General features: G+C 34.5%; 1 protein-coding gene across 5 annotated transcripts in view; it reads left to right on the top strand.

The window, feature by feature from the left end:
• RABGAP1L (RAB GTPase activating protein 1 like) overlaps nt 1–24,115 on the top strand; it is a 795,491-nt gene that overhangs the window by 245,991 nt on the left and 525,385 nt on the right. The gene's annotated exons all lie outside the window — the stretch shown is intronic.

Below are 24,115 nucleotides of genomic sequence, written 5' to 3'. Positions count from 1 at the left end.
CCTTGCCTATTTATGTTTTCCATTTGCATGGTAGATCTTCATCCCTTTATGTTGAGGCTTTGGGTGTTATTATGCGTGAGATGGGTCTCTTGAAGACAGCAGATGTATGGATCTTTTTATCCAACTTGTGACTCTGTGCCTTTTAAGTGGGGTATTTAGACTATTTACATTCAACATTAATATTGATAATGTGAAATTTCGATGCTATCATAAAGTTGTTAGCTGGTTGCTTTGTAGTTTCTATTGTGTTGTTTCCTGATAGAGTCTGTGGGCTATGTACTTAAGTGTGTTTTTGAGTAGGAGGTATCTTTCCTTCAATTCCATGTATAGAAATATCTTAAGGATCCCTTGTAGGACTGGTTTAGTGGTAATGAATTCCCTTAGCACTTGCTTGTCTGGAAAAGGTTTTATTTCTCTTTTGCTTATGAAGCTTAGTTTGGCAGAATATGAAATTCTTAGTTGGATTTTTTTTTTCTTTAAGAATGCTGAAAATAGGCCCCAGTCTCTCCTGGCTTGTAATGTTTCTGATGAGAAGTCTACTGTTAGCCTGATGGGATTCCCTTTGTACGTGATCCGACCTTTCTCTCTAGCTGTCTTTGAAATTTGTTTATTTAGCATTAAGCTTGGACAGTCTTGTGACTATATAATCTGGTGATGTTCATTTTGTGTAGTATCTCACAGATGTTCTCTAGATTTCTTGTATCTGGATGTCTACCTCTCTAGCAAGATTAGGGAAGTTTTCTTGAATTATTCACTCAAATATATTTTTCAGGTTGTTTACTTTTTCTCCTTTCTCAGGAATGCCAGTAATTCATAGATGTGGTCATTTTACATAATCCTATTTTTATCAAAGACTTTGTTCATTTTTAAAAATTCTTTTTTCTTTATTTTTGTTGACTGTATTAGTTCAAAACACTGGTCTTCAAGCTTTGAGATTCTTTCCTCGGCTTGGTCTCTTCTGTTGCTAATACTTTCAATTGTATTTTGAAATTCCTTAAGTGAAATTTTTAATGACCAAAGCTCTCACTGATTTATTTTTAAAGATATTCTCTCTTCTCTTATTTCCTGGCTTGCTTTAGACGTTTCTTTGTGTCGATTTTCAACCTTGTCTTGGGTCTCATTGAGCTTCCTTGCAATCCATGCTTTGAATTCTTTCTGTCATTTCTGGGTTTCCATTTTAGTTGGAGACCATTGCTTGACAGCTCTAAGACAATCCTTTGGTAGTGTCACTACATTGAGATTTTTCATGGTGTCAGAATTCTTGTACTGGTTCCTTCTCATCTGAAGACACTGGCACTTCTAATTTTTGTCATTATTTTTTCGCAGATAGGATTTTTTTCTTTCTTCATTTTCCTATAATGTTATTTTATTTTTTCTGCACCCCCCCCCAACCCCCCGCCCTTTCTCTGTGGGTGAGACTGCAGAGAATTCTGGTTAGGGTCTTTTGGCTTTGCTTCTATAGCCCTATGCTCTTCTTTGGGCAGGTTTACATGGGGCTGTGCAGTTTAATGTACAAGCCAGTAGATGGTGCTAGGCGGCCAATGCAGTTGGGTATATATTTGATTCTTACTTATTTTCAGAAGCTCTCTGTTGTGTCAGGCAGTGTACTGATTCTTTGAATGCACAGTGGTCTGAGCTCCCTGCTTAGCTACCATAGGACAGATGCCATGAAGGGCAGAGCTAGACCAGCACATCTGCCCACACGTCCCCTGACGGCAGGCACTTAAATTTCTCTCAACTGTGAATGGCACCATGTATGGTCTATGTTTGTATATGTAAGTTTTTATAAATTATAATTTTTAATGATAGATTTGTATATTTTTATGGCAGTGAATTATAACAGACTAGTAGTTACATATATTTCATGCATCCGTGAGATAACTTTTTCTTAATTTTTTTGATATTTCTAGGCCACACGGTTTTCATGTTTTTCATGTTATCACAGATCTTCAAAAAATGTTCCAATAATAGTTTTTGAAAAAAATCCACATGTAATTGGATGCATTTATTTCAAACCCATGTTGTTCAGGGGTCAACTGTAGTTCTGAAAAGTGATATTCATTATGTGTTGTTTTTTATTTGCTGGATTTTACTTTCCCTTTCAGTTTCTCAGATTAGTCTGCTTTTCAGTTGTATGACTTTTAGTTGGTTTTTAAATTGACGGGATAGTAGGCTATGTCGTCACAGAGAAACTATGTTCTTTCGTTGTACTTTATATGCCCAGAGCCTGGTACTAGCCCTTAATAAATAAGCATTGAATGACTATATGAATTAAACTTAGTGCTCCATGATTATTTTTAAAAGGAGAAGTTAATTTTCTATGGCACTGTAATTGAGGAATTTGATTTTGATTTGAAGCTATATAAATTTTGATAGAAAACTTTTAAGTTATTTACCATAGCTAATTAATTGAAGTCTTACTTTTTTTTTTTTTACCACATTTAATGAGTAGTTCCTAGGGACCAGATGCAAACTAGTTTTTTTTTTTTCACTATAATTACTTCATTTTACTTATTACTTATGAAATAGAAACGTAGTTGCTAATATGCACACCTCAAAATATGACCTATCATACATCTATTGAAAACTAGTTTCCTAGTTTTTACTGCCTTTTTCTGTCAAATAGAAAAAAAAAATGGAAAAACCATTTAATGGAAAGCCACTGAGTAAATTTAAGATTATTGTTGGCCTTGGAAAAATTCAGTTCTTCTGTGAAATTTCTTGAACTTCATTAAAAATATTCTGTGTAAATACCATGTTGGGGATATTATTGATACTGTAAAATCTTTTTAGACTTTAAAGCTTTATTCCATAAACTGGCTTGTGATTTAATTAACATATTGTTCTTTTAACGTTATTCATTAGATTGTTTCAAACTATTTCAATTAATTCAATATGTTGCAATGTTAAAATAATAATTATGCCATTTTTTTTAGGATTCTTTATTCAGTTCCTTTTTCCCTGTATTAAATCTTTACGTTTTCTAGATTGACAGTTTATTTTATCAGTAATACTTCCATTAAGCGCACATAATAGACTTCAATTTTCTACATACAAACATTTTTATTCCTAATGAGTGATGAATAGGCTCAGTAAAAGTTGCTAAGAATTTTTTTGTTGCTGGATTGGAATATCATGGATATGCATACTTTTTTTCATAGGAGAGAGCTTTAATTGTAACTGAAGTCAGGATAATTCAGTCACTTTTGCACTTTGAGAAGCTGATCTCTGACATGTTTATGAAAACTGCTTAATCTTTTAATAGGTGACAGATTTTTTGAAGGCAGCATCATGACGCTTCTACCTTGATACCTGCAAAAATGATGTGAAAAGGAACAGTTTTCATTTTTCTCTTTATATCTTCAGTTCTGGTGTGAAGTAGCATGGCAATTTTGGATTGAAAGCTTATCTTAATTTTTCTACCCATCTGTCTAGTTGGTATTTAGATATTCTAAGTAAGGCTCCATTTCTTCATAGGGATTCTTTAATCGATATTACTGTAGCTTGCTTTCTTTACTTTCCAGGGACCTCAGATCTTATTTTCAAAGCTCAAGTATTTGCGGGGGTGATTTGGGTGTGTTCACACAATTTTTGACTCATTCAGTCCTATGAATTTGACTTTGGATTCAAAATGCTTATTGATCTTTATTTTATATTATTTAAAATCAAGATTTTCGGCATAAACTATACCAGAACCTTAAATTAAGTACTTAAGGAATATCCCTAGATAATTTACATATACATATATCTACATACATTTTTTTTTTTTCCTGTTTGGCCTGATTATATGTCTCTTGCTGTGAGCTGCAGTTTTTCCAACTCACTTCTGCTGTGACAGACCGTATCCCGTTTGGACAAAAAATAGATTGAGCTTAATACTAGGAAAAAGATTATGCTTAACTATTACTATGAAGAGAATAATTGTTCATCCCAGTGGCACACTGTAGTCTTGTATTAAGTGTTCTGGGACTAATTAATCAGGAAACAACTCTTATTGAAAAGGAAACTGCTCATCAGCTGCCTGCTTGGGCTATTCCATAGAAACAAACTGTAGACCTGGCTACTTGGACTCCATCTTGCAGCATCATTGTTTAACTGCTTATGTCCCAATTAAAAGAAGTAATTTAAGGATTTTTAGCAGACCTTATTTTGTAGTGATAAACTGTAATATTAAATTAATATTAAAGGACTTGTTGAGTGTAAATTAACATAAAAACAATAATATTGGGCTAGAATATTTTGGTCAATCTGGAAGGCTTCTTCTAATCTTACCACATTTTAAATCCTGAAACAAGTCATGCTTCTTAAATATAATCCTAGTAGATAGCATTTGAGTGTGTATGTAAATTTATATAAACAAACATGTTTGTCATGCAAGATGAAAATTTAAAAATGTAACTATTAGTGAGTTATTTTAAGTACATCATATTGACATTTATGTTAGCTTACTAGTTTATTTGACTTAAGTAAAGTCTTAGAGAATTACTGTATAAGAGAGTATTTTAACTTAACAAGAGTATGTGCATTACATTTGTGTTATATGTGTTATTTCCCAAGCTGGTTTGTGTTTGTAAGATGATTATTGTATCTAGGGTTTGAGGTGTTTCTTAATTTACCAAATGGGAATTGATTATAAACTATTAATGAGAATTTTATAATTGTTCTTGATGTTGCTTTTGTTAATTTTACCTTTTTCTTTTTGATATTTATCCTAATACATATACACTATCACAAGTTAATTAGTTTCTAAAATAAGCAAGTAGTTGGATGAATTAGGAAGGTTTTTGACATTACTTTCAATGGCAAAAACCGCAATTACTTTTGCACCAACCTAGTAAGAACTGGAAAGCTATTCTCAGTGAAGACTGGAATTGTAACTTACTCTTCTTATATCCTTCCCACCATTGTGTCCCCAACCACCGACACATAATGCATATACTCTGAGCATATTTTTATAAAGCCAATCTGAATTGTGGCCTTTTGGGGATTTATTCTGTGCTATTGTAATATTTCAAATCAGTTATAGTTTAAGGTGCTACATCTTGTGCAAATGATGCTGCAATATAGTCTAATGTTTACAGACTTCATGGCACTCTTAGGTAGGGCAAACAATCTTGTGAATGTTGGGGGTAGTTGCTTTTTAATAGGTGGATGCAGTTCTGTTGGCTTGTTTGTTTAAACAAAGGAAGAAAGTTATTAAATGCCCAACTTATTTTATATGTGATGCATCTGACGGAAACAAGACAGTATCTTGAACCAGAACAGTGTTAAAGCCATGGGTTTTATTCAGGTTTTATATCTCTGGGCTTATTATTTTTAATAGTTTGTTTTAAACTTTGGGTATATAGATTTGTATTAATTGCTATAACTTAATTACTCAAGTACTCACCTTACTGGAAGTGTTGTTGTGTGTGTATTTAACACAGTCGTTTTAAGAATCACATATTAATTTACTTTTGTGACTCATTAGTGTACTATATTGATTTCAAATAATAATATTACAGTTAACATAGAAGTCTAAAACTTAATTACCCAGCCCAAGTCAAATAGAAAATGTGTTTTAGAACTGGAAATACAAATGGGAGTTACTAATAGTTTATCTGTGATTTCTAACTCTTTTTTTAATGTTTTCCGCTGAACATTACTTGGAGCATAATATCATAGAGAATTTTTTTATATTGTGATAAAATTGCAAGCTTATCAAAGTTTCCATTAATAGTATTTCCACAGACTAAACACTAAGAGGCAACTTATTGGCTCTCCAGAGGTGAAATTTTGAATGCTGAGGCATGACCGCACATATGCAGAACTTGTTTTGCTTTTTGGTTGTGTTGCTTACTGATGCTTAGTACCTGTCTTCCTTGGTGTACATGAGGCAATGGATGAAATCTGTACATCACTCCAAAATGATGCTGCACTGATTCCAGTTTGATACTTGAATTACCTCCTTTCCTAAGGTAACATGTCATGTTCAGTTTCAGTGTGGTAGTAGGTATTATTTCCACAGATATTGTTTATGGAACTCAATGTAGAATGATTTTTTACCATATAAGAGGAAAAATTATCTTGTTGCTAAATTCTGTCCAGTTTGGACTAGTTCAGTGGTGTCTTAAGTCACTGGATAATTCTTGAATGTAAGGTTCCTGTGGTGGCACATTAATGCTTTGATAGAATGGTTACAATTAAATGATGATGTCTTTTTATCCTGGATAGAGATACTCTGTAAGAATGCCTGCAGCAGTGGAGTGTCCTTGAAATTTGAGGGAAACACATGTCTTACCTTGGTAATCTTAAAGGTTCTTTAAGGATTCTATGATGCTTCAGGGCCACTCCAAGCAATTTTTAATGAGTCCTTAGTCTCATGAAAATATGGCAGGAAAATGATATGCCAACATTTTGTCATTTTAATCCTGTGTAGCGTCTAAATTTTGGAATACAGGCCGGGTGCGGTGGTTCATGCCTATAATCCCACCACTTTGGGAGGCTGAGGCAGGTGGATTATTTGAGGTCAGGAGTTCAAGACCAGCTTGGCCAACATGCTGAAACCCTGTCTCTACTAAAATGCAAAAATTAGCCAGGTGTGGTGGCGTGCACCTGTAATCCCAGCTGCTTAGGAGGCTGAGGCAGGAGAATCGCTTGAACCTAGGAGGCAGAGGTTGCAGTGAGCCAAGATTGTGCCACTGCACTCCAGCCTGGGCAATAGAGTGAGACGCCTTTGCTAAATAAATAAATTAATTAAGAATGCAATCTAAGGTACCGATTCCGTATCTCCCTTCATTCAAGTCTTGATTTAATGATTAGAGCACTTAGTTTTTGATAATCTATTCTTGGTTTATTTACATTCAGTTTTAATTTTACTGCTACCTTTTATTTGTCAGAAACATTACCTAGGACAGATCTCAAAATTTAATGTGCATTAAAACCACCTACGGATCTTGTTAAAATGCAAATTCAGTAGGTCTGGAATAGAACTTGGGATTCTCATTTTGAACAAGTTATCAGGTGATGTCAACACTACTACTAGTTATGGATCTCACTTTGAACCAACGGTCTAGATCATAGACTGTAAACTCTAGAATGTTTCTGAAATATTTTTTGGATTATTATTAGCTCAGTGAATTCATGAGATTATTTCTCACTCAGTTTAGTTTTAAGAAAATAAATAGGCTAAAAATTTACACTATATCTTACTATTTTCTATAAAACAGTTTTTAAAATTTTCTGTAACTATGGTTTGCTTTCATCGTAATAGAGAGTTCATGGCATAATTTGTTACTGTAAAAAGATGGACAGATAATATAATTTAAAACTTAAAATAGTTACAGTTCACTATCAAAAGAATATTATGTAAATAAATATAAAATGAACTATGAAAGTGGGCTAAAGATACTTGCCTTATAAGGTTTAAGTTATTTTTTCTTAATTTATGCTTTATGTAACAACTAAATCATCTGACATTTGTCTTTTATGTGATGTGAAAGTAGGAAGAAAAGTCAGAGAATCAAAGAAGTAGAAGATGATTCTTCTGAATTTTTTTTCTCTCGGGGTTTGGCTGTCCACTTTCATTTTTGATTCAGGCTTCTTTAACTTTTCACATGTATAGAGGCATTTAGATTTTCCATTTGAGCCCAAGAAACAAGAATTAGATTTTACTTCCATGAATCTTCGTTCTTATGCTATTAATATTCAACACAGTTAAAACCATAATACATTTTACTTCCTAGGAAGATAAGTTTTGTTTCCCATTCCTTCTCTCGGGTTATACTAAGAGAAGAGGGCTTTAATGAAAAAGCCAACCATATTAATTTAAAATGTTCTATCCTGGAGCTAGTAGTTTAACACAGAGTTTAAGGTTCTTAGAGGCCCAACCTCCTTTTTTTTTTTTTTTTTTAAATGGATAGAGATGTAGCCAGAAAGCTAGAAAGGTATTGTGACAAACAGCCCTCTGGGAAAACTGGCCAGTGTTTTTGCTATGGAAATGTAGTGGCACATACTAAAAGCTTTAACTCAGCCACTTTATTTGCACTATCTTTTAGAAATCATTCCCAAGAAGAAAGAGGGTTAAGATGTTATTCATGGTATAGTTGATTACTGACATTGAGATAATGATATGAATCTTGAACATACAATTTGCTAATCTAGATTATTGACTTACAGAACATTAGGTTGAATGTTAACTAATTTAATTTGTTGGGGTGCTTTTTAAATGACATTCATCATTTAAGACATCTCTAGTATTATTCTAAATTATCAAGAGGGTTTATAAACTAGCCTTTAACATCATTCCTAATATGCCTTTTATGCTGCTTAGTTTTGTTTGAGTATGCAGTGTGGATTCAGGTTTTATAGGACGTGAAGCTTATATAATTTGGAGGCAACAGCTCTTTAAGGACAAGAACCTTTTGTGGGTGTGGGTGCAAATTTTACAAAAGTATTTAATGATGTGAATGTGTTTCTAGGGACCCTTCTAGGACAGAATGAAGATAAGCTAAGCTTCATATTCTGCTACTATCACAAACTGAGATGATACTTCATATTTTTTTTATGTTGAAGGGTAGTCCACTGTGTTTGGAAAGAGCATAGGCTTATATTACAACTGGGATTCAAACATGGGCTTTCTCCATCTTCTTTGCTACTGTTAGAGTCTTAGGTACATCTTCTTCCTAGGCAACAACAGCTTTCAAAATGGTATTTACATTTCCATCTTTGTTTTTTTACACACTCCTTCCCTATAGCCTGTTCTCTACAGTGCAGCCAAAGAACCCTTTTTAAAAACGTTTCAGTGACATATTCAGGATGTAGAATAAAATCCAGATTTTTTACTATTTTCAGTGTTCTTCATTCATTCCTAAAGATCTGAGTTTCTCTTTGCTGTCATTTCTCTTGAGCCTGAAATAATTTTTTTTAGCACTTCTTATGGTTCAGGTCTGTTGGTGAAAACTTCTCTTAGTTTTCCTTTATTTGAACATGTCTCTATTTTGCCTTTATTCTTTATTCTTGCAGGGTGTTTTCACTGGAATGCTGGGTTGACAGTTTTTGCTTTCAGCATTTGAAAACGTTCTGCTGCCCTCTGGTCTTCATACTTTCTGATGAAAGTTTGTGATTTTTGTTTGTTTGTTTTTGTTTTTGAGACAGAGTCTCACTCTGTTGCCCAGGCTGGAGTATGGTGGCATGATCTCGGCTCCCTGCAAACTCTGCATCCCGGGTTCAAGCAATTCTCCTGCCTCAACCTCCTGAGTAGCTGGGATTACAGGCATGTGCCACCACGCCCAGCTAATTTTGTATTTTTAGTAGAGACAGGGTTTCACCATGTTGTCCAGGGTGGTCTCAAACCCCTGACCTCAGGTGATCTGCCTGCCTTAGCTTCTCAGAGTGCTGGGATTACAAGTGTGAGCTAACACGCCCAGCCTCTGGTGAAAGTTTATCATCATTCCAGGATTGGTTTCATAGGCATGTGACCTATGTGATTGCATAGGGACCTGTACTTAGAAAGATCTTGTGTTTCATTAAATGTTCTGCTGTTGCTGTCTTGATATGCTTAATGACTTTTGAACAAGGGCCCTGTATTTTCATTTTGCACTGATTCTGTGGTTTCTTCTATTTTATATATATTATACATGAAGCAATCCAGAAATTCTTCTCTGCCTATTGGGTAAGAATTGTCTTGTATCTAGGCTACCTGTGCTTGATTAATAGGGATCATCAAGATTTAAGTAGATTTTTTTAAAACATTCCACCAACTTCCAAAAACAGTTTTTAGGAATAGAAAATACAATTTATAATAATAAGAATACTCATTTATATTTCATAGACGTTTATAGTTTATAAGGTTATTTCCAAATACTTTCTGATTTTATCCTTATAAAAGCCTTATTAGTTAGACCGTTAATAAATTCTATCCCCTTTTATTGATATGCAGTTACAGGCCCAAGAGAAGTTATATGAATTAATCTTAAATCAGTCAGGTAACCATTCTTCTCTGATTAAAACCTAGTTTAAAATTTTTTTTTTCTCTGGCTGGGTGTGGTGGCTAATGCCTATAATCCCAGCACTTTGGGAGACCGAGGAGGGCAGATCACCTGAGGTCAGGAGTTTGAGACCAGCGTGGCCAACATGGTGAAACCCTGTCTCTACTAAAAATACAAAAATTAGCTGATGTGATGGCACACATCTGTAATCCCAGCTACTTGGGAGACTCAGGCACGAGAATCGCTTGAACCTGGGAGGTGGAGGTTGCAGTGAGCCGAGATCAAGCCACCGCACTCTAGCTTGGGTGATAGAGTGAGATTCTGTCTAAAAAAAAAAAAGATTTTTTTTTCTTGAACCATTATAGCTAAAAATAGTGAATAGTGACATTTTTTAGCACACTTTATAATTTTTTTCCCAAAATGTTTCATAAATATAGTCTCATTTAACCTTTCAGTTAGCCATCTGATATAAGCAGTATTGTCATTGATTTTCCCTTTTTTGAAATGAAAAAAATCTCAAGGTACAAAATATTATTTGTATGGGTTACTTAAGTAATAATGTAAGATCTAAAGCTATAGCCCAAATCTCTAACTCTAAATTCTGTGTCCATTTTTTTAATATTGCACTATTTTTTGTTGTTTAGGGATGAATTCAACAATATACAATATACATTTATTATCAGCTCACCAATATTTTTACCTTGTGTCTTTAGACTGCATCTGATGTAGGAAGCACTCAACACTTTATTGAATCAACAAATAATGAATGTAAAAAATATCTTTTGGCAACGTCTGATGTCCTTTGGACTTCTACTTCTTTTTTCTCTTCTGGAAAATGTACTATGAGTAAAACTGCCTTATCTCTAATCTCAAAATGAACTGCATAATATTTCCAAAATGCCATATACCTGTATTTTGAATTATGAATCAACTAATAAAAAAAATTAAAAGACTTCTGGGCCAAAAGGGCTATTTAAATGCTAAGTAATATGCCTTGGGATGAAAACACATTATAAATATTTACATTTAACCAATTTTTTATAAACCCTTTTGGAGGTCTTTTGAAGGTTTCTTTGTTTGCTTCTTCCTAGCTCCCTTTCTCCCTCCCTTCTTTCTTCCCTTTCTTATAGGGAATGCTATTCTGTAAAAGCTATATTCTATCTTCTGCCAAACCCTCAAATCTAATTTTGGAACAACAACTTCTGTAGGTAATTTAAGTACAGAAGATAGATTTAATGTTCATTTTACTTTTGATTTATATATGACATCTGTTTGGAACCAAATTTTCTCTGTTTTTAGAAACAGAGAAAAGAATTATTTTGGGATATGTAGGCCAGAGGCAAATGATCTGACAAGTTAGCCCCCTTGTTTCTAAAGGAAAAATTACCACAGTTTATAAGAGTGGTATAAAGGCCAAGAAGTTGACCAAGACCAAAGGAGATCACAAAGAAAGCATAGCGTACAGTAGACTTTCAAGAAAGAAGTTTACTGAATGATGAAGGAAAGTATGTGTCTATGGTTTTTATGGCCTACCTAGAATATAGGATGTATCTTCTTTTTTTCTGACCCACTACCAAAGAAGAGTTATAAAATTCCTGTCTTCAGTCGTGTTGACCTAAAATAAGACATACTGTGGTATGACAATATCAACCTTTATGTGCCTTATTCTCAGACTTTGTGCCTTTAGGTTAAGTAGAGATATTGGCTATTAGCTTTAAGTCTTGCTACTTTTCTGTTCTCAGTGTGATGTTCAAAATTAGTGAAATGCAGACTTTTATTTCTTCCCTCGAATGTAAGTCATTTCTGTATTTCTGTAGTTATTAAATGCTTTTTGATAATATGATGAAAATATACATTGCATTGGCTTTTAGGAAGATTTTCGTCATATATATTTCAAACTTTAATTAGGACCTCTAACAATAACCATATTTTAAAACAAAGTTGGGCAGCAGTTGGCTTTTTGTTTTCTTTAAAGAAATTGAAAAGGTGCTGTAAGAAGGTGCTGAGTAATTTTAACCACATGCAATGTAGTAATCACCTGGAAATCACACACTTTCTGAATTGTCTTATTGCTACTATGAAAAACAGGAATAAATTTTAGTTGTTAACACCTTTATTCTTTTTTTTCCGGAGAAAGATTGAAGCTGAATTTAACACATTTAATTGACTTGTATATCACATCATTCATGACACAAATTCATATTTTATTTGTGCACATGATTAACACTTTATTGGCATTATTACTATTATAAGATTGTAATATACAATTGGATCCAAATTTTTGTGGAATTAAAAATAAGCCAACAATAAGATTATCATTAAGCATTTAGAGCAGAATGGGTTAAACTGTCGTTATTGGTCAGAACAACCAAATAATAGGATTTTCTACATTTTATTTTCTTGCTGGTTTTGGTTGGCATAGAACATCATTATATAACAAATACTATTTGAGATGTGTAGATCATAAACTACAGCACTGGGAATCTTTTAGTCATGCCAAGGTTTTTCATTGGAATTTGTTGTAGCATTTGCTGTAAGTGGGTTTGACCTGTATAACCAACAGATAGTGTAGGATGTTACTCTTTACCAGTAGTTTTCTGTAACTATTATGTGTACAGTCTTTGTGTCTCAGCCTACATTATCTGTACATCTTAACAGGCACTCTTTTGAATGTAAACATTTAAGAGCTCTCAAAGAACTTAAAGACATCTAATCCTGCTATTGCATGCTTCAGGTTGTAAGCGTGTCATTTTAAAAAATGAGACATATAGGCGTTGAGGACTGGGAGAAGTCATGAGTTTCTCCCTGTCATCCAGTGAATAAGTGGATTAGAACTTTCTTCTGTTATTTCCAGTAGTGTTTGACTAAGACATGAAGAATATTTGCAACAAGTGAATTTAGAATTTGTCACAAACTTAGATTCTCATGAAATCCTCCAAAATGTAAGGAACAAATTAGACATAACTTAATGGTATTTATACTAACAGAGTTTTCTAAAACCGGATAAGTAAAACAAGACAGAAACAAACACCTTAGTTTCACTGTCTTGTCTGTTATCTTTTATTAATGATGAAGTTTAGATGTATTTTCCATGAATACATTGTATGCCTGTGTTACTTAATAATTGAAGTTTCTTTCTGTTTATGTTGGTTAAAACAATTTTTTATGTAAAGGTAAAATTTACAGATATAAAGACATTCCAGAGATATTGGGTAAATGGTTATTCCAAAAATATCCAAAACTTTTTAAACACCCATTTCGTACACATATAAACAAATGTTAGTTGTAACTGCCATACATCTAATTTATTAGGAAATTCAAAGCATTTGAACTATATTTATAAATAAGTTTCTTCTGTTTAGAGGGAAGAAAAGTTATTTGTTGAATATCGTTGTTGTAATTGAGTGATATAATTTTGCTGTGTTACAATCAATCATCATTGTTCTCATAAAATTCTGTAGGAAATACTGCCTATTTAATACCTTTACACTTGAACACCACCAATAATTTTGTTTCCCTTCAGGGCATACAGCTGTTTCCAGCCTACTCAGTACCATGTCAGGACATAAAATTATCTTGACAGAAATATTTAAATTATAAATAGTCCCATAATGACATTCAGCTTGGGCGGTACATTTATAAAAGGAGTTATTAAGGAAAATGTCATTTCAACTCATTACTATAACTAGATTCTCTCACATTTCTGAAGCTGTCTTTTGGTAGCCCGATAATATTTGCATATGTAAGCATTTAAACTATTAAGGTTATCAAGTCTACAAGTATAAAAACATAATATAGATATTAGATAAATGGTTTCCTAAAATTTTCCAAAACTTTTCTGTTACAAATACGTCTTAATATATGTATTTGCCTTATGAAAACTGATAAAATACTGGGGAGTTGAGACCCCAAGATCTTGATATTATTCAAAAAGCATAGCGCTGGAAATACTTTATGTATAATGAAAGAAGAAAAGGACTAAAAGTCAATCTATCTTATAAGCAACATCAGAATATTGGATAGTGAATAAAATTTTATGAGCACTTTTTTCCTGGAGTAAATGTTGACTATAAGTTATTTGGTGTTAGTGTTCTGATTTTTAAATACCCAGTTTACCATTTTATTAGTACATTTTGATCCTATGAGAATCTACTTTTAACCCGTCATATTTTTCTCTGAAAAAAAATTATATTTATTCAAAAAGCTTTACTATTTGAATAAGCATTGCTATGAGTCATTTTTCTATTTTATGCTGTGTGTGTACTTAGTTATGTCAGCATCTGAAAGTACAGATACGTAACAGAAAGTGAATGGGAAGATCGGTGAATCATAACAATATGTAATATGGGTCTATGTTGCAGAGCCACACTTATCAAAGCTTTAGCCTGTGTTATGGTCATCACTAAAAAAATCTAGAGCATTGCTGGTTTGAAGCTGGCATGGTGGAGATGTTAGTGTTAGATTAACAGTAACATTTAACCTCTGTAATATAAACCTCTATGAAACCTCTGTTTAACATAAACCTCTGTGTGTTTGTGTGTGTGAGTGTGTGTATGTGTGAACATTAGTTTTACTTCTAAAGTCTGTAGTTTATAAACATTATTGCATTGTGCTGCTTAGTGGGCCAGAAATTACCTAAGATGATTGCTGATCCCAACTTCAATCTTTAATTCAGATTTTAATCAAATTTTCTTGTTTTGATTTTGACTCCTTCTCAATAGAGATATGTCTTACTGGGTTTCTGCCAGTTTAGCAACATTCATTTCTCTCTTAAGCATGCCTTAGAAACAGCCTAATATATTTATTCTTTACTTTCCCAATTTCTGTCTCTTAAAAAGGGATTTCTGTCAAAGGTTCAGTGTTCTGAGTTGTTCCCTATGCTACCTAATCACTTTAGCCACTTAGCTTTAAAACTGCCTGATGAAAAAGGAAGTTGTAATGTCATATGTCGGTCAATTCCTTTGATTTCTCATTTTTCTTATTCCCCCACATAGAATGATGAGAAAGTTTAATATTTTTAGCTTTCTTTTAAACAGCTTTATATTCTGGGTGGTTTTAAGTTACCCCAATTTCTGATAATTTAAAAGAATCTTGATGTTTATTCTAGATAAGACACCTGCTATGTAAAATAATATTTTATGTTGATGTTCAGCAGGAAAGGGATGCTAATCAGTCCACCTGATTTATTTAGCAAATATTGTCACCTTCTACTGTGTGCCAGGCACTGTGCTTGCCACCAAGGATAACAGTAATGAAATATTTTATCAGAGGAGCTCCATTGCCTAGTGAAGAAGATGATCAAGCACACTGAGACCTTTGTTGATTAGTCAATTGAATTGCTTAGTAAATTATTTCAGGTCCCTGCAGTAGGATCGTATTGATCTTCTAGTGAATACATCCCTGGTCTGAGAGTTAGAAGGTTTTCATACCATTTCTTTCTGCTGGCATTTCATCTTTCATCATACATCATTTTTATAAAGTTAGTAATGTCTGTTACAACATATTGTGAGATCTTTGGGACAGAAATGCAGAGTCAACAGAAACATTATCCTTTCAACAAACATGCACTGAGTACCTATGATTGAAGCACTATGTGTTAGGCTCCCTGAGTGATACAGAGATAAGTGAGACAGTTCTCTAGGTCTAGGAGCTGACAGTGCAGTGTGTTGGATGGAAATGAGGTATGGGGGAAGTATAGAGGAGGGCATAATAGTTAAGACATTTCTTTAGTGCTTTCTTGTAAAGAGCAAATGTGTGTTTAAATGAGAATCTTATTATTAACTGTATTCTCTGTAACTCTTTATCTGTTAATAATGATTTGTAGTTGGAGATTTTCCAAAGCTTAATGGTCATTGTAAACTAAAAAATTAAGTTAGTTTATTATCAACTTATTTAAATAGTGTTCTTTAGCTACCTTCACTTTAACTTGTATTGCCAGAGTAGTTAATCATTATTAAGAGATTTTTTTTTTTTTTTTTTTGAGACGGAGTCTCGCTCTGTAGCCCAGGCTGGGGTGCGGTGGCCGGATCTCAGCTCACTGCAAGCTCCGCCTCCCGGGCTTACGCCATTCTCCAGCCTCAGCCTCCCAAGTAGCTGGGACTACAGGCGCCCGCCACCTTGCCCGGCTAGGTTTTTTTTGTATTTTTTAGTAGAGACGGGGTTTCACCGTATTATCCAGGATGGTCTCGATCTCTTGACCTCGTGATCCGCCCGTCTCGGCCTCCCAAAGTGCTGGGATTACAGGCTTGAGCCACCGAGCCCGGCCAAGAGATATTTTTTAACATTTCTACTATTTGTGTCAGGGTTTTCAACTTTGAATAACATGCCAAACCATTTCATGGGGGGAAAGAAAGTCCTTACAGACCCTCTTTTCACCAGTGTTGGGTGTGTGTGTTTGTGTGTCTGTATTTTATTCAGTTTTATCTAAATATACGGAGATACACAATTAAATACAAACTATACCCTTAACTCTCATGACCATAATCTATTAGAAGCAAACTATAAAATCAATGAAAATGTATATTTGCCATATTAATCTAATGTTATAAATTAGGTTGTCTTCCAGAAAATAAATTACAGCTGACAGTGTGAATATGATACTGAGAGCTACAATACAGATTTTTTTTTTTTAGCTTTCTTTTAAAAAGCACTATTCGAGCTATGTAAAATTGTATTAGGTTCCTTTTTTGGTGCTTTTTCAGTGCTCGTAATTCCTTTTTTAAAAACTAGGACAATTAAGGTTTTGTTTTATGATGCAGGTAAGCATGGAGTAGAATAAAGCAAGGTATTGTAAATCATTAATCTAAAGGATAGTAATATTTATTTTAATGAAAGGCAATATAATTATATTAGGCTAGCTTTAAAATAATAGTGGTCATCACTAGTCACCTTCTTTACTGGATAAGATAGTTAAAGGAAGGGCATCTGTGTTTTTTGAAGGCATTATATTGCTACAGAGTTATGAGGATCTATAGTATATATAACAGGCTTTCCCTAACCAGCAAGTCCCTTTCTAGGTCTAAGGAAAATCCATGGCACTCTTTCCCACCAAGCCCAGCTTCTCAAGTCTTCTTTACTAGCTCATAAGATAAACCAATGGAGGGCCGGACATGGTGGCTGATGCCTGTAATTCCAGCACTTTTGGAGGCCGAGACAGGCGGATCACGAGGTCAGGAGCTCGAGACCAGCCTGGCCAACATGGTGAAACCCTGTCTCTGCTAAGAGTACAAAAATTAGCCAGACATGGTGGTGGGCACCTGTAATCACAGCTACTCGGGAGGCTGAGGCAGGATAATTGCCTCAACCTGGAAGGCAGAGGTTGCAGTAAGCCGAGATTGTGCCATTGCACTCCAGCCTGTGTTACAAGAGAAAGACTCCATCTCAAAAAAAAAAAAAAAAAAAAAGATACACCAGTGGATTTAGGGGGAAAACAAAGGAGACAGATAGAGGGTATAAATAAAGCAGAAAGGTATGGAGAGACATACATAGGGGTCTGTTTCCAGCCATTTCCAGCCAGATTTGTCTATAAATGCTGGGGAAATGTGCTATGTTAGCAACATATATTACATTTGTTACTGAATTTTGGTCACTAGTTATTAGCAAGGAACATAGGAAACTAAAGATGCTTCTTGATTTTTTGATACAGAGCATGTAAATTTAAAATTGTATTTCCCAATAAGGCATCTTTGGGGAAAATAAATTAATTTGTGTTACTTCTCAGCTTAAATCCTTCAAAGGGCTGCATGCAGTGGCTCACCCTTGTAATTTCAGCACCTTGGGAGGCCGAGGCAGGCAGATTGCTTGAGCTCAGGGTGAGACCAGCCTGGGCAACATGTCAAAACTCCATCTCTAAAAAAAATACAACAATTAGCTGGGTGTGGTGGTACATGCCTGTAGTCCCAGAGGCTCAGGTGGGAGGATTGCTTGAGCCCGGAGGAGGCAAGATCGCACCACTGCACTCCTGCCTGGATGACAGAGCCAGACCCTGTCTGAAAGAAAAAATAATTTTCAAAGGCCTTACCACTTCTTATAGCACCTTCTCAATTTTATTTTTTCTGTGAGAGTAGGGTTCCAGACCTCAAACAATACCTAGCATGCAGTAGACCTTCATTAACATTTTAATTTAATTGAACTCTAATTGCACGAATCTGGGCACCACATGTTGGCAGTAAGTAAATCTTTTCCATTTTTAGTGTATTCTAGGGCAGAGCATTCAAGATTGGAGGTATGGAAGCAAGTTAGAAGAGCAGAAAATCCAAATTTCACACAAACCAAATAGAGTTCAGTTTAACAGACATATATTGAGTGCTCAATATTTCCCACTATTCTTGGAAGTCAGTAATATGTAGGGTTGTCAAAGTCACATTGTTGAATATGTGTAGAATGATGAAAGATATAAGTGATATAAAAAACAACTCTTATGATTAAGGTTTTGTTTTTTGTTTTTTAACTTGGACTGCAGAGACAACTTATGAAGACAAGAGCATGAGTATTTCAAGTTTTCTTTTGAAAACTGAGTCATAGATGTTGCATTTCAAGCCAAGGTTTGATCATTCTATACTTCATGGCTTTTTAAAATTCTAGTTGCTATAACAACTTTGATATTTCTTTATTATTTTTAGCACTTCAGTTGCCATAACAATAAGATATCCTAAAAAATAGCAATTTTCTTTTATAAGAGAAAATTTTCTTTTAATTAAAAATGAATGTGAACCAACATTTCTTTCCTATAATGTGAACCCATTATTTAAAAAAGGTTTGTACTCTTCTGTTCTCATATAATTTTAACAAACTTTTGTAGGAAATGTCTTGAGGTTTAACTTTTCTCTCTCTGTTTTTACTGTACAAAAGTTGAAGGGATACAGCTGTTTTGAACCAAATTCTATGAGATAATTCTAATTTTTATCAGGTTTCATTGATACAAAAATGAAATGATATAAAAAATTTAATTTCCAAGCAGGAAAAGATCATGATTGATGGATAGTTGTAAGCCATGGGAGATGTAAGAAATGAAATTTCCTTTTCTCCTGTGTTATTTTTAAGTGTATTTTCATACCTGCTGCATACTAAAACAGTTACCTCCTCACTTATCTAGAAATAACTGACAGCTTAGGCCTGAGCTATGGCACTTTACTCATAGAGCAGTTACCTTTATTTACTCTCTTTGAGAAAAAGTTCTTATAAGCTTAGTTTCTGATACTGAAGCCTCCAGAAAATAAGCACAGCAAATAAGAACAGGAAGGAGGGGCTACTGCTATGTTTGCTATGCAAATAGATTCATAAAATATAGAGAGCTGAGTATTATTTTTAAGGTACCTAATTCTTATGGAAATCAAACAAATCCAGCAGCTACAAAGGTATGATTGTATCAGAAGACAATATTCAAATTGATGTTAATAGTGATGATCTTAGGCTGCCAAATATTAAATTATGTCAGAATTCTTGGTTTAAGAAGACAGAGGAATAGATAATACATCTTACAAGAATTGAGATGCCTAATGTAATAGGTAAAACAAAATTTTTTTACAACTTGAGATCATTTTTCTTTTTCTTTTTTAAAGAAATAATTTCAACTTTTATTTTCGATTCAGGGATACACATGCAGGTTTGCCATATCAGAATATTGCATGATGCTGAGGTTTGGGGTATGGTTAATCCCTTCACCCAGGTAGTGAGCATTGTACCCATAGTTTTTTAAGCCTTACCCTTCCTCCCTCCCTTCCAACTCTAGTACTTCCCAGCATCTATTGTTGCTGTCTTTATGTCCATGAGTACCCAATGTTTAGTTCCTACTTACAAACGAGAACATGGGTTTTTGGTTTTCTACTGTTGCATTAATTTGCTTAGGATAATAGCCTCTGGTTGCATCCATTCTGCTGCAAAAGATGTGATTTCATTTTTTTATGGCTATGTAGTATCCCATGCTGTCTGTGTACCATGTTTTCTTTATCCAGTCCACTAGCATAAAACATAATATTAAAAAACAATTTTAAAAAGCCCCTCATTTATCTGGGAAATGTAAGATCCACGTACCTTAGGTTTTCATAGACTAAGCCTTGGTAATTTTTGTGTTATTTTATTGCTAATCACAAGACTTTCCTAAAAAGCCTGGTCAAGTTCAGACAGTGATTTTTCTTTTCTTTTCTTTCTTTTCTTTTTTTTTTGAGAAGGAGTCTCTCACTGTCACCAGGCTGAGTGCAGTAGTGTGATCTCGGCTCACTGCAACCTCTGTCTCCCAGGTTCAAGCAATTCTCCTGCCTCAGCCTCCCAAGTAGCTGGGACTACAGGCGTTCACCTCCATGCCCAGCTAATTTTTGTATTTTTAGTAGAGCCAGGGTTTCACCATGTTGGCCAGGATGGTCTCGATCTCTTGACCTCATGATTTGCCCGCCTCGGCCTCCCAGAGTGCTGGGATTACAGGCGTGAGCCACTGTGCCTGGCCGATATTTCTTTTCTTTAATGTACTTTAAAAAAGGAATGATGAGACAGTTGGCAGTCAATAGAAAAGAGAAAGTGTTATTATTAATTTCCAAAACTCAGCATGTTACCTGTGGATGTAGTTTCTGAAGGAAAAACGATTGAACAAAAAGCTTACTGATGGCAAAATAATATGCTTATCTTGCTATCAGTGAGCTTTGAATGAATAGCCACTGTATGCTTTACATGCTTTGTTTTTAAGTTTTTAGTTTTCATAACCAACTTTTAAAGGTAAGTATTTACTATCTCCATTTTAAAGATGGAAGCTGAGATACATGGAAAGATATACCCAAGGCCTCATAGTTAATGAGTGGTGCAGCCATCATGCCAACCCAAGTCTGTCTGATTGTAAAGCCTACATTCTTTCCTCAAAGTCATAGTATCTCCTTGTCTTCAAACTTAATAAATGTTTATTAAAGGTAATAACATACCTAAGGGAAAATATGAGAAGAAAGATCATACTGTGTATGGTTTTATTTTATTGCTCTGCATACTGTTTTGACCTATTAATTGAGTTTTAAACACATATTTTGTGTTTGAGACTTTCTCCCACTAAGAAGGTGGTAAATATACATGTAAATTGGTATTTTTTTCTCCATTTTTCTTTATGATCGATGAAACATAATGGAACCTCTCAAAGGTTTTGCTTACTTAGCCCATTGTCTTAGATCTCAGCTAGCTAGGGCAGTCTCAAAGTGTTGTATAACTGGCATTTAATATGTCTTTTCTCATTGTCTCACTTGCAGCTGGGCTGTTGTGTCTTGAGTACAAACACTGAGCCATGAGTCAGATATGCTGATTGAGTGTGAAAGTACACACAGGCTGGATATACTTACTCCATCCACCAGTATCTGTTCTTTTAGACATTTTAGTAGCTCTCCTTCTTTATGGCACATTGCTACAAAAGATTCTGGTATGTTTCTTTTTAAATATCATTATACTATATAATTTCCTGGCAATGCCTCAAAATTCACTCAAATTATTTAGGGCTCTCATTTTGTGGTTTTACACAGAAGTTGAGCACTTGATTACATGCAAATGCCATCACAGCCTTTTCAGGCTCTTCAGCTATCACCTACACAGGTCTTAAATATTACATTTTAATGAGCTTTGACATGCATGCATGTGTGTAACCACATGTATCAAGATATAGAATGCTTCCCTCATTCCTGAAAGTTCCCTCATACCTCTTGCCAGTCTTGACTGGTACATATGTGCACATGAGTGCATGCATACACACACACACACACACACACACACACACACACACACCCTGCTGAGGCAACTAGGGTTCTGATTTCTTTCAGCAAAAATTAGTGTTTCCCATTTCAGAACCTCATATAAAATCATGCAATGTGTATTCTTCAATGTATGGCTTCTTTCCTTTAGTTTTAAGATTCGTCCATGTTATGTGTGTCTTTAGTTTTGTTCCTTTTCATTGCTGTATTTCATTGTATGGAAATATCACGGTTTGTTTATTCATTCCCCTGTTGATGGATGTGTGTGGGCTGTTTCTGGTTTTGGCTATTTCATTTTTATACATATTGCTGTGAACATTTTTATGCTAGTCTTTTGTGGACAATGTGTTTTCCTTTCTATTGGATGGAATTGATGGGAGAGATAGGGTAGTTTTTTTAAATGTCATAAGAAAATTCCAAACTGTTTGTCAAAGTTTTCAAAGTTGAGCCATTTTACACTACTACCAACAGTGTATGGTTTCAGTTGTTCTATATCCCTACCAACATTGTTCTGTCAGTCTTTTAGTTTTAGCCATTCTAGTGGGTATATACTGGTATCTCATTGTGGGTGTATATTGGTATCTCATCTACTTTGCCTTTTCCTGATGACTGTGGATGCTGAGCACTTTTTCATTTTCTTAATGGTTATTTGTATATCTTCTTTTGTGAAGTGTCTTCCAGTTTTTTCACCATTTTTCATCGGATTATTTGTGTTCATATTAACAAATTATAGGTGTCAGTTATGTATTTTGGATGCAAGTGCTTTGTTAGTTATATGTTTTGCTAATACTGTCTTTGGCTTGCTGATTTTCTTAATGATGTCTTTTGCTAAACAGAACATTTATTTTAAGTATAATGTATTAAACTTTTTTATAGTTATTGCTTCCAGTATCCTAATAAGTCTTTGTCTATTTTTTAAGAGATACAGTCTTGCCTAGAGACACTAGGCTGGAGTGTGTTGGCATGATCATAGCTCACTGTAGCTTAGAACTCTGGACTGAAGCAGTCCTCTTGCCTCAGCTTGCAGGTAGCTGAGACTACAGGTATGCGCCACCACACCCAGCTAAATTTTGTTTTTGGTATGAACAAGGTTTTGCTATGTTACCTAGGCTTGTCTTGAACTCCTGGGCTCAAGTGGTCCTCTGGTTAGGCCTCCCAAAGTGTTGGGATTGTAAGTGTGAACCACTACACCTGTTCATCTTTGTCTATTCTTAAGTTATGAAGATATTCTTCTTCTAGAATGTTTTCCTTTAGAAGCTATATGTTTGCAGTTTCAGGTTTTTTTTGTTTAGATCTATGATCCATCTCATTTAAATTTTTCTATATATTGTGAGGACTTGGTCTAAGTTAATTTTTCCCCAGGAGATTATTCAAATTTTTCTAGTACCATTTACTGAGAAAATTTTCCTTTTTCCTTGATTTGTCTTAGAATTTTTAATTGAAATTCAGTTGACCATATAAGTGTGGGTTTATTTTTAGACTTTCTTCTTCTCACTGATCATTTTGTATATCCTTTATGCAAGATCTTAACTCTTAAGGCTTTATAATATGTCTTGAAATCAGATTGTGCCCGTCTTTCAACTTTGTTTTTTTATTTTCTGTTTTTTTTTTTTTCTCTTTCCCGAGATTGTTTTAGCTATCCTAGATCCTTTATGCTTACATATAGGTTTTAGAATTAGTAGCTTGTCAGTTCTACAAAAAACTGCCTGGATTTTAATTGCAATAACCATGAATCTAAAGATCAATTTGAGAAAAATTGACGTTCTTAACAATATTGACTCTTCCATTCCATAAAGATAGTAGGCCGGGTGCAGTGGCTCACGCCTGTAATCCCAGCATTTTGGGAGGCCGAGGCAGGTGGATCACTTTTGAGTTCAGGAGTTCAAGACCAGCCTGGTCAACATGGTGAAACCCCATCTCTACTAAAAATACAAAAATTAGCCGGGCATGGTGGTGGCCACCTGTAATCCCAGCTACTCGGGAGTCTGAGGCAGGAGAATCGCTTGAACCCAGGAGGCGGAGTTTGCAGTGAGCCGAGATCACGCCACTGCTCTCCAGCCTGGGAGACACAACAAGACTGTCAGAAAAAAAAAAAAAAAAAAAAAAAAAAAAGATAGTGCATATATATATCTCCATTTATATAGGACCTTTTAATTTTTCTCAAATGACATTTTATAGTTTTCAGAGTAGAGGTTTTTTACATTTTCACCTCCTTTCTGTTTTTCAAGGCTATTTTAAATGATTTATTGTTTTTAAATTTTGTTTCCTACTGTTTCTTGCAAGTATATTGAAATGCAATGATTTTTATATATTGACCTGTGTTCCGACAAAATTTACTCATTAATTCTAGTGGGCTCTTGGAAAGACATTTCAGTATTTCTTATGTGCACAATTATATCTTTCTTTTCTTGTATGGCTTTTTTTTTTTTTTTT

This window comes from Chlorocebus sabaeus, chromosome 25 (genome assembly GCF_047675955.1).
Source record: "Chlorocebus sabaeus isolate Y175 chromosome 25, mChlSab1.0.hap1, whole genome shotgun sequence".
Lineage (NCBI taxonomy): Eukaryota > Metazoa > Chordata > Mammalia > Primates > Cercopithecidae > Chlorocebus > Chlorocebus sabaeus.
This window is presented reverse-complemented; position numbering and strand designations above follow the sequence as displayed.